The sequence below is a fragment of the Saimiri boliviensis genome, chromosome 12 (genome assembly GCF_048565385.1).
Source record: "Saimiri boliviensis isolate mSaiBol1 chromosome 12, mSaiBol1.pri, whole genome shotgun sequence".
NCBI classification, from domain to species: Eukaryota; Metazoa; Chordata; class Mammalia; order Primates; family Cebidae; genus Saimiri; species Saimiri boliviensis.
The window spans coordinates 31,223,232-31,235,788 of NC_133460.1; positions in this window are offsets into that span (position 1 = coordinate 31,223,232).

A 12,557-nucleotide genomic window follows, 5' to 3' on the forward strand; every position below is an offset into this window, starting at 1 on the left:
ACCGCACCACTGCTCATGCTAGTGCGCCTTACACCCACATCTGATTTTGCTTTCCTTTCCTTTCCTTTCATTTCTTTCTTCTTTCCTTTCCTTTCCTTTCTCTGGTGTTTTATTTTATAAGAACACCTTATTTTATAAGGACACTAATCTCATCGGGCCAGGGCCCAACCCTATGACTTCATTTAACTTGACTGACTTCCTTAGAGACCCCATCTCTAAATACAGACACACTGTGGGGTTAGGACTTGGACATATGAATTTGTGGGAGATACCAACATTCTATCTGTAGCACATGAAAACTTTTCAGAAATGTTAAATCTTGGGATTTACCATGAAACTACTGTGTCAGAAACCCTAGGATTTGGTCTCAAATATCTCTTTCAATCAGGCTTTTCGGTGTGTCTGAGTTTGAGACCCAATAAGAGTCAATACAGGAAGTGGATGGAGGGGAGATGAAAGAAGTAGATTGTCAGCAGAACGTGGAGAACTTTGAGGCTCAAGAATGCAAAGGCTGCTCTTAGTCAGTGGGACACCTAGAAGGAGAGGAGCTAAATCATTTCTTTTGCCGTCTGTTTGTGGAAGGAAGGGGAGGAAAGAAAGGAGGAGAGAAGGAAAAAAGGATGGAATTAAGAGAAAGGGAAGAAAGGAGAAAGGGAGGGAGGGAATAAGAAAGGGACAGAAGAAGGCCTTTTGGAAAACAGTTTCCCATTTCCGGTGTTTACATTCTAAATACAGTAACGGAGAAATGGATAAATATGATATATATTATGAAAATCTATAGCTCATTCCAGGGTCAAGCCAGCAAAGGAGAAAGGGGAATCAGGGTAACTTGTAGATCTGTGCAACCTCCCACTGACAAAAATGTGGACGCTCAGATAGGAAGCTGATGTGAGGCACACATTCAGTTTTATTTATTTGTGCTGATGTTAACAGGAGGCCATCTAAGTGACTGTGTTTACTAAGATAGAGATATAGTTAAGGGAGCAGTCAGTTCTGAAACTACCTTCAGAAGGTGATTACTGAATCTTGTGGATTCTCTGCGAGTTTGAGGAAGGGCACACAGTGAGAGAGGATAAATAAGGTCACAGAGAAAGCGACTGTTTCAAGGAAAGCAAAGACCCAGAATGAGGGTGAAGATGAGGGCAGGGTAAATCGCAAGGACATTGAAAATTTTTTGCCAGTTAGCACCTCAAAAGGCATCCCGGTCTGAGCTCTGCAGAAGGGACGTGTTTGCAACTCATTGTGAGTCCTCTGGGTGAATCACTGACTGTGCCTATGAACAGGACCAACTGGCCAAAACTGTGAATTGTGATGACCACCACTATTGTTAGGCTGAACCCTTGTTAAACAGGATAGTGGTTTTCAGTACCAGCTAAAAGAATTTTAAAATGTTGACCATTTATATTATTTAAGTAATGTGCTACCATTTATAGTCATTTATATGACCCTAAAGGGGTTTCTGTAACATTAAATTGATCGCTCTCTAGTGCAGTCCAGAATCACCTGTAGGGCTTGTTGGGCCACAGATTGCTGGTTTCCACTCAGAGTTTCTTATTCAGTAGGTCTGGGTGGGTTCTGAGAATTTGCATTTCTAATAAGTTCTCAGACACAACTGATGCTGCTGGTTCGGGAACCACAATATGAGAACTATGGTTAAGCCTCACGCCACAGCATTCCTATAGCAAGAGCCACCTTTGCTAATTCAGGGTAACTTGTTGGCTGCAAACTGTAACCATAGGCAACTTCTTTAGCAATATAAACCTCTAGATAAAAGAAACACTCGACAATCATAGTAGAAACATATATGGTCAATGAAATATCTTTTTTCCAAATGGGAACATGTGTCTTACAGCCTCAAAAGAATATTTTCACCTAGACTGCACTAAAGTAACAAGATAAATCTGAAACTAAAACTTGAAACGGCCTTTATGAACAGAAACACTTTGACACCTCAGGTAAAGGGCTACATATTTCCCTCTATATTTTCATATCTTAGCTTTAAGATGAAATGACATTGTCATTTTATTTATAATAGGAGAACCTACGAATAGGAGAACTTAAATAACATTGTCATTTGACTTAAAATAGGACAACCTAGAGACTTGATTCCCGCTTATTAGTGCAAACCAAAGGGGTTATTTCCAAATATTTTCAGTTTAGTTTTTGTTCATGTGTAATATAAATTATTTAAAAGCCAGGTTTCGGGGAAAGCTGCCATAAATGTGTTTAATAGTTGCTGCCTCAGCATCCATTTTCAGACCTGACCTAAGTTGTCTGAAGCCCAGTCTCACTGTATCCCCTCCGATCTGGGTAACCCTCCCCCTCCCTGAGTGGTCGTGATGTGGCCCATTTGTTCTTCATCCCGCTGAGTCAGAACCCACCCATCACACAGCTGCTGGTCATGATAAAACCTAATGGTCGACACCAGAGCCCTGTAAATAAGCCCAGCTCCACGTGTTCTCTTAAATCAGCAAAGCCACACCCTCACGGGAAAGCCCGAGAAGAAAGCTTCAGGCCCTCCCTCTGCTCTCTGGTTCCTCACGGCCTTCAGACTGCCCCTCGGGCTCCAGACGCTCCCCGACCTTCTCCAGGATGTGTAAGTTAGAGATTTCTTCTGTTCCTGTGTTTTGGTGTTGCCTCCTCCTTGTGCCTTACCTGACTGACACCCCAGAGCCTGCCTTTCCTCCTGGCCAGGGCTCTCCTGGAGATGGGCTGGCTTCTGGCCTCCTTTAAAGAGAGACCTCAACCAAATTAGAGAGAAACCTAAATAAATAAATCACAACAGAAAGCTTGGTTTTTTACTTAAAATCCTTACTTATTTATTTATTTATTTATTTATTTTTTTGAGACGGAGTTTCGCTCTTGTTACCCAGGCTGGAGTGCAATGGCGCGATCTCAGCTCACCGCAACCTCTGCCTCCTGGGCTCAGGCAATTCTCCTGCCTCAGCCTCCTGAGTAGCTGGGATTACAGGCATGCACCACCACGCCCAGCTAGTTTTTTTGTATTTTTAGTAGAGACGGGGTTTCACCATGTTGACCAGGATGGTCTTGATCTTTCGACCTCGTGATCCACCCGCCTCGGCCTCCCAAAGTACTGGGATTACAGGCTTGAGCCACCGTGCCCGGCAAAATCCGTATTTATAACCTAAAATGTGTTTATGCTAGATTTAGAACACACTAGGCCTGTTCTAGCTCTAAATTGCACTGCTATCTTGTAGTATGCAGTTATTCCTCATTTTATTTTCCACTTGAAGTCATTGTATTTCCTCAGTTTATAAACACCTTGAATTCTTTAGCTGAAAAGACAGGGTAACTTGATAGGGCATCCCCCTTAGGAACCATAACCCCCAATGCAGAACAAATTAAATGTGCAAAACTGTGAGCACCATGTCCTATGTTATTAAAGATAGAATATAATGCTGAAAGGCAAGAAAGTCTTTATGAAGAAGTTTAAAGGAGTAGAAGAATGGACAGATGAACTGGAAATGGAAAGATCAGTTTTCCTTTCCTTTAGGAGTAAGCCCCTTTGGAAACTAGCTGGTAAATGTCACAGTCCCTTTAGATGGCAAGGTTGGTGAATACTAAGAAAACACTAGGGTACAAGTGTTCATCACGCAAAGCACACCTGTAATATTTCATCTGGTCTCTCAGTGACCCTAGAAGAAACAAGAGATGTTTTCAGATGAGATTGGTCTTCAGGGTGAAATTAGGAGACTGGTAAGACTCACAGAGAGAGTCAGTGGTGGAACGGAGTTCAGATCCACATTCTTCCAACTGCAAGCACAGGGCATTTTCCACTAATCAGTGCACTAACCCAAGAAATCTAATTTTTCCAAACATTTAAAATGATGCTATGGCCATCTGAGTAAAACCACTTTTGGCCTATACTTCTGATTCCTCATTACCAGCCTACCATTGTTTATCTGATATGGGCAGCAGAATTAAGATGTAATAAAGTCTAACAGAACCCCTCATTATCTATGTAGATACAGTAGTAACAGAGATGGTGATATCGTTTGAATGTTTGGGCCCTTCAAGTCTCATGTTGAATTGTGATCCCCAGTGTTGGAGGTAGGGCCTGCTGGGAGGGAGGTGTTGGCTCATCGGGCAGATCCTTCATGAATGGCTTGGTGCCCTCCTCACAGTAATGGCTGAATTCCTGCTCTCTTCACTCACTGAGATCTGGTTGTTAAAGTGTGATACTGCCCCTGTCTCTCTCTTGCTTCCTCTCTCACTATGTTAGGTGCCAGCTCCCCTTTGCCTTCTGCCATGGTTGTAAGCTCCCTGAGGTCTCACAAGAAGCAGATGCTGGTGCCATGCTTCTTGGACAGTCTGCGCAACCATAAGTCTAATCACCCTCATTTCCCTATAAATTACCCAGCCTCAGGTATCCCTTTATTACAGCAATGCAAATTGGACTAATACAGATGAAGAGATAAAGTATTAATTTAGAAGATGTTTATATACATATATACATAAATATATAGATATATACATATACATATGCATATATATGTATATATGTATATATGTGTAACATTCTCACTGAGACTGGGAGGTGTTAGAGACACATAATTGAAAACGAAATCTCCCCCCAACCAAGAAAACTTCTCCACGAAGGTAGAAGAGAAAGAAATACTATTATTACACTTTAATTTCCGGGGTACATGTGCAGAACGTGCATTTTTGTTACATAGGTATCCACACGTCTTGGTGCTTTGCTGCATCTGATCCTCCCATCAGCTACACTAGGTATTTCTCGTGTTATCCCTTCCCAATCCCCCCACCCCTGCCTGTTCCTCCCCACCCCTCCCCCACCACCCACAAGCCCCAGTGTGGGATGTTCCCCTCCCTGTGTCCATGTGGTCTCATTGTTCACCATCCACTTATATTTTAGAAAAAAATATTATGTTTTAAGTTCTGCAATACATGTGGAGATCATGTAGGCTTGTTCAATAGGTATACACATGCCATGGTGGTTGTTACTTCATCCATTGCCCCGTCATCTACATTAGGTATTTCTCCTAATGCTATCCCTCCCCAATTCGCCCACACCCTGCTATTCCTCCCCTAGCCCCTCAGCCCCTGGGCCCCAGTGTGTGATGTTCCCCCACCTGTGTCTGTGTGTTCTCATTATTCAACACCCACTTATGAGTGAGAACATGCAATGTCGGGTTTTCTGTTCTTGTGTCAGTTTGCTGAGAATGATGGTTTTCAGCTTCATCCATGTTCCAGCAAAGGACATGAAGTTATGTTTTATGGCTGCACAGTATTCCATGGTGTATATGTGACATATTTTCCTTGTCCAGTCTATCTATGATTGGCATTTGGGTTAGTTCAAAGTCTTTGCTATGGTAAACAGTGCCACAATAAACATACGTGTACACGTGTCTTTATAATTGAAAGTGTTATAATCCTTTGGGTACATATCTAATAATGGGATTCCTGGGTCCAACAATATTTCTATTTCTAGATCCTGAAGGAATCACCACACTGTCTTCCACAATGGTTGAACAATTTACACTCTCAACAGCAGTGTAAAAGCATTCCTGTTTCTCCACATAGTCTCCAGCATCTGTTGTCTCCAGATTTTTTAATGATTGCCATTCTAATTGGCATGAGATGGTACCTCAAAGTGGTTTTGATATGCATTTCTCTAGTTATCAATGATGATGAGCTTTTTTTTCATGTTTGTTGGCTGCATGAATGTCTTCTTTTGAAAAGTGTCTCTTCATCTCTGTCACAAAATTTTTTGCCCATTCTTTCGGTTACCAGTTCACTCTAATGCTGATTTCTTTTGCTGTGCAGAAGTTCTTAAGTTTAGATCTCATTTGTCTGTTTTGGCTTCTGTTGCCATTGCTTTTGCTGTTTTAGTCATGAAGTCCTTGCCTATGCTTATGTCCAGAACGGTACTGCCTATGTTTTTTACGGTGTTAGGTCTTATATTTAAATCTTGAATCCATCCGGAGTTGATTTTTATATAAGGTGGAAGGAAGGGATCCAGTTTCAGCTTTCTGCATGTGGCTAGCCAGTTTTCCGACACCATTTGTTACCTAGGGTATCCTTTCCCCATGGCTTGTTTTTGTCAGGTTTGTCAAAGATCAGACAGTTGTAGCTGTGTGGTGTTACTTTCAAGGCCTCTGTTCTGTCCCGTTGGTCTACATATCTGTTTTGGTACCAGTACCACGGTGTTTTTATTACTGTGGCCTTGTAGTACAGTTTGAAGTCAGGTAGTATGATGTCTCCATAATTGTGTGCTTAGGATTGTCTTGGCTATGTAGGTTCTCTTTTGGTTCCATATAAAGCTTAAGGTGTTTATTTCCCAATTCTGTGAAGAAAGTCATTGGTAGCTTATGGGGATAGCATTGAATATGTAAATTATTTTGGGCAGTATGGTCATTTTCACAATATCGATTCCTCCTGACCATGAGCATGAAATGTTTTTATATCTGTTTCTGTCCTCTCTTATTTTCTTAAGCAGTGGTTTGTCCTTCTTTTTGAAGAGGTCCTTCACATGTTTTGTTAGTCGTATTTCTAGGTATTTTATTCTCTTTGTAGCAACTGTGAATGGGAGGTAACTCATGATTTGGCTCTCTGTGTGTCTGTTGCTGATGTACAGGAATGCTCATAATTTTTGCACATTGATTTTGTATCCTGAGACTTTGCTGAAGTTGCTTATCAACTTAAGGAGATTTGGGCTGAGACAATGGGGTCTTTTAAATATACAATCATGTCATCTGCAAATAGAGACAATTTGACTTCCTCTTTTTCTAATTGAATAACCTTTATTTCTTTTAGCATGAAACCAGTGTGAGATGCACTTCTCAGGAAATCAGCTCAGCAGTTGCAAAGACAGAAAAAAAAACAACAACAACAACTCTCACCTTTTTATATAAAAAGCAGATACAACCTTTAACATACAAATTCTCAAGGTAAGCAATAACTTGTCCTCACGGGGACTTTACAGTCCCATTTGTCACACACCTTTCATTTTAAACATTCTTAGCAATTGGGGTAACCGTCTCTGTTAGACAATTGGCTTTTCCAAAGAAAAAATAAACTTCTTATGTCTTTATAAAAGGAGGTTGTCTTGCAACTTGGAGTAAGATACCTGCGGAACTTACCCTTCCAGCCTCCTACTGAACCTGAGAAATGGAGGTGTTATCTTCCTTGATAATTTTCAAAGTGATGATTCCCAGGCTTTCAGAACAGCATCCTTGGGTCTTAAAACTAATGAGACTAAGTTATCTTTTAAGAATATTTACATACATTTCAAAATGACAAAGATGTACAAGCTTTCTAAAATAAATGCCCTAAGCAAAAGGTGCTTCTTTTCTTATTTTTAACATGGAGAATATATGAGTCAGTTAGTAATTATAGGCTTCCTAACAAAATACTACAGATTGGGTAAGTTAAACAACAGATATTTATTTCCTCACTGTTCTTGAGGTTGAAAGTCTAAGACGAAGGTGCCAGTGGGGTTGGCTTTTGGTGAGACTGCTCTTCCTATCTTGGAGACAGTTACCTTTTCACTCCCTCCCATGTGGCCTTTTCCCCATGCACAGGGAGAGAGATCTCTTGTGTCTCTTTCTCCTCTTAGAAGAACACCAGTCTTATCATACTGAAGCCCAATCCTTGTCATCTCATCTAATCTTAATTAACTCTTTTTTTTTTTTTTTTTTGAGACGGAGTTTCACTCTTGTTACCCAGGCTGGAGTGCAATGGCGCGATCTCGGCTCACCGCAACCTCCGCCTCCTGGGTTCAGGCAATTCTCCTGCCTCAGCCTCCTGAGTAGCTGGGACTACAGGCACGCGCCACCATGCCCAGCTAATTTTTTTTTTGTATTTTTAGTAGAGATGGGGTTTCACCACATTGACCAGGATGGTCTCGATCTCTCGACCTCGTGATCCACCTGCCTCGGCCTCCCAAAGTGCTGGGATTACAGGCTTGAGCCACCGCGCCCGGCCTAATTAACTCTTTAAAGGCCCTCTCTTCCAATAAAGTCACACTGGAGGGTAGGACTTCCACATGCAAATTTAGTGTGAGGCACAATTCAGTCCTTTACATAGAGTCGAGCTTCTTATTTTTAGTTGGCCTTTGTCCTTATGGGAATAACAAGCCAGACTGAGTCCTTCTCATCATGGGGCATGTATTGGAAGAAGAGATGATGAAAAGCAAGTACATTTATCACTTGCAAGTAATAATCAAGGAAAGAAACAGTGATGAGTGAAGGCCCTTGGCTCAAGGATGAGAAGATACCTGTGAGCTCCTGGTTAGCCAGGTAGTAAATCAAGCATTCCTGATGATTTGAAAAGAATGGAGCTAGAAAAACCAATTCATGGAAGCAGAATCATCTAGACAGTCAGTGATATAACTAAGTCGTATGTACTATTTAGGCCATCGATCGATAATTTATCAACATTCCACTTACATATTAGCTCATTTGTTTATGCACTCAACATTTAATCACCCCTAGATTCATTGTACACATCAGTATGGCTGAAAACTACCCAGATAATTTTTTCCTTCCTGCAATCACTTACTACCACTGTAGATTTTATGAAACTATTAATCAGGTTTGAACTTAGATTTCAATTTCAAGCTGTTGTCATTTTGATTTTACACAAAGAATTATGAGGTGACATGTCAGAATTCTCTTCCTACCAGTACAGTTCACAAAACCCATGAAACATTTATATGGCTTGAAGCATCATATGTGCTCAGTTTATGGTGAGAAAACAGTTTTCTGCATTTCTTCCCAGTTTTAAAAAAACAACCATCAACTAATTGAAAAAGCATAACTCACTCAAAATAACTGAAAGATGGTCTAAATAAATTTACAAGATTATGTAGTCTGATAACATCCACAGATAGATAGTAAACTTACATCGAAGGAGTTTGGGATGAGTCTTCACTCATGAAGTACTGAGTTTCAGAACTCAGTACTTCCCTCTTCTCAATGTATGGCCATTCTATTGGTAGGGTGGATTTTCATCACTGGAAGCAGATGTTACACTGCTCCTCCCCTCAGGCAATCTGGCTTAGAGGAAGGCAAGCGAAGGCCAGATGAGACTGAGCCTGCACCCAGCTCCCCATGCCCATCCAACCCTCTGATTCTCTACCCTGTGCATCTTGAAGTCAAGTTAGGTATGTTTTAATGACTGCGTCATAGTTTAAAGAGATGAAAGCGATGATGATTCATTGTGCATTTGTTAAACCAAGTTTCAGACATGATTAACGTGGGCCCTGGACACCAAGCATGGGTGAATTATTTTAGTCTCAGGAAGACAGGTTTTGTAATGTATTTTGTATTAGGCAGAATGAGAAAGTAGAGAGATTGGAGAGTCCTAGATAAGCTGATAGAGAATGGGCAGGACCCCACTGGCACCTTCTCACCCTTCTCCTGACCAGCAGACTGCTAGTTAATCCCGGCTTTGGTCTCACCTAGCTTCCTACATGGTTCATCAGTAGCAGTGGGGCACAATTCATTATCTGCTGAAACACAAAGAAAATGCTGATGCATTTCACATTTATTTCCTCAAGTCAATTGAACTTTCCCCTAAAATAAGGTAACATTATTAATTACTTTAAATCTTGTCTTTGCCACATATTATGTGTAACATTGAGTAAGCAATTTAACTTTTCTACATCTCATTCCCTCATCTGTAAAATGAGGTTGACAATAGTGTCCCCTGAGGGTGGTTGGTGAGAATATTAAATAAATCAATATATGTAAACCTCTTAGAACCATGCCTAGTGCATAACAAATACTTCATAGAAAGATTCTTTGTTATTTTATTTTATTTTCCACAAGTTATTGGGGTGCAGGTGGTATTTGGTTACATGAGTAAATTCTTTAGTAATGTGTGAGATCCTAGTGCACCCATCGCCTGAGCAGTATACACAGCATTGTATTTGTTGCTTTTGTCCCTTGTGCCTCCCCCCTCCACCAAGTCATCGAAGTCCACTGTGTCATTCTTAAGCCTTTGTGTACTCATAGCTTAGTTCCCGCATATCAGTGAGAACATACAATATTTGATTTTCCATTCTCGAGTCGCTTCACTTAGAATAAGTCACCAATCTCGTCTAGGTTATGGCAAATGCTGCTAATTTATTCCTTTTTTGGCTGAGTAGTATTCCATCATGTATATGTATGCCAGTTTCTTTATCCACTCATTTATTGATGGGTATTTGGGTTGGTCCCATGATTTTGCAGTTGTGAATTGTGTTGCTATAAACATGCATGTGCAAGTATCTTTTCTCAAATAATGACTTTTTTTCTGAGTAGATATCCAGTAGTGGTATTGCTTGATCAAATGGTAATTCTACTTTTAGTACTTTAAGGAACTCCGCCCTGTTTTCTGTAGTGGCCGTACTAGTTTATACTTCTTCCAGCAGTGTAGAAGTGTTCCCTAATTGCCACAACCATGCCAACATCTACTGTTGTTGTTGTTGTTGTTTTTACATTCTTTGATTATGGCCATTCTTGCAGGAGTAAGGTGGTATTGCATTGTTGTTTTGATTTACATTTCCCACATCATTAGTGATGTTGAGCATTTATTAAATTGTTTGCTAGCCATTTGTATGTCTTCTTTGGAGAATTGTCTATTCATGTCTTAGCCCACTTTTGGATGGGGTTGATTGATTTTTTCTTACTGATTTGTTTGAGTTTGTTGTAGATTCTGGATATGAGTCCTTTGTCAGAAGAATATATTGTGAACATTTTCTCTCACTCTGTGAGTTAACTGTTTATTCTGCTGACTGTTATTTTTGCCATGCAAAAGCTCTTTAGTTATCTCTCAGTTATTTATCTTTGTTTATATTGCAATTGCTTTTGGGTTTTTAGTCATAAAATCTTTGCCTAAGCCAATGCCTAAAAGGGTTCTTCCAGTGTTATCTTCTGGAATTTTTATAGTTTCAGGTTTTAGGTTTAAGTCTTTAATCTGTCCTGAGTTGATTTTTGTATAAGGTGAGAGATGAGGATTCAGCTTTATTCTACATGTGGCTGGCCAGTTATCTCAGCACCATTTGTTGAAAAGGGTGTCCTTTCTCCACTTGATGTTTTTGCTTGCTTTACTGAAGATCAGTTGGCTGTAAGTATTTGGGTTTATTTCTGGATTTTCTATTCTGTTCCCATTGATCTATGTGCCTGTTTTTATACCAGTACCATGCTGTTTTGGTGACCATGGCCTTATAGTTTGAAATCAGGAAGTGTGATGCCTCCAGATTTGTTCCTTTTACTTAGTCGTGCTTTGGCTATGTTGGCTCTTGTTTGTTTCCATATGAATTTTAGAACTGCTTTTCTTGAACTCCCGACCTCAGGTGATCCACCCGCCTGGGCCTCCAAAATGCTCGGATTACAGGCATGAGCCACCACGCCCGGCCTTAGAACTATTTTTCTAACTCTGTGAAGAATGATGGTAAAATTTTGATGGGAATTGCATCGTGTTTATACATTGCATGTATTTGTACATTGCAGTATGCTCATTTTTACAATATTGATTCTACCCATCCAGGGCCATGTGATGTGTTTTCATTTCTTTGTGTCATCTATGTTTTCTTTCATCAGTGTTATGTAGTTTTCCTACTAGAGGTCTGTCCACCCTTTTGTTAGATATATTCCTAAGTATTTTTTTTTTCTTTTTTTTCTTTTTTGGCGGCAATGGTGAAAGGGTTTGAGTTCTTGATTTGGTTCTCCATTTTGTCACTGTTGGTGTATAGAAGAGCTGATTTGTGTACATTAATCTCGTATTGGGAAATCTGCTAAATTATTTTATCAGTTCTATGAGCTTTCTGGGGGAGTCCTTTGGGTTTTCAAGGTAGATGATCATATTGTTAGCAAACAGAGACAGTTTGACTTCCTCTTTACCTGTTTGGATGCCCTTTATTTCTTTCACTTGTCTGATTGCCCTGGCTAGGATTTCCAGTACTATATGGAAGAGGAATGATGAGAGTGGCCATCCGTGTCTTGTTTCCATTCTCAGGAGGAATGCTTTCAACTTTTCCCCATTCAGTATTATGTTGGCTGTGGGTATGGCATAGATGGCCTTTATTAAATTAAGGTATGTCCCTTGTGTACCGATTTTGCTGAAGATTTTAATCAGAAAATGATGGTGGATTTTGTTAAATGCTTTTTCTGCATCTATTGAGATGATCATGTAATATTTGTCTTTAATTCTGTTAATGTGGTACAGCACATTTATTGACTTGCTTATGTTACCCCATCCCTGCATCCCTGGTATGAGTCACTTGATCATGGTAGATTATCTGTTTGATATGTTGTTTGATTTGCTTAGCAAGTATTTTATTAAGAATTTTAGCATGTATCTTTATCAAGGACATTGCTCTGTAGTTTTCTTTTTAGTTGTGTCCTTTCTTGGCTTTGGTAATAGGGTGATGCTGGCTTCATAGAATGGATTAAGGAGGGTTCCTTCTTTCTCTGTCTTGTGGAATAGTGTCAAAAGGATTGCTGCCAATTCTTCTTTGACTATCTGGTAGGATTCTGTGGTGATTCCATCTGCTTCTGAACTTTTTATTGTTGGTAATTTTTAAATTA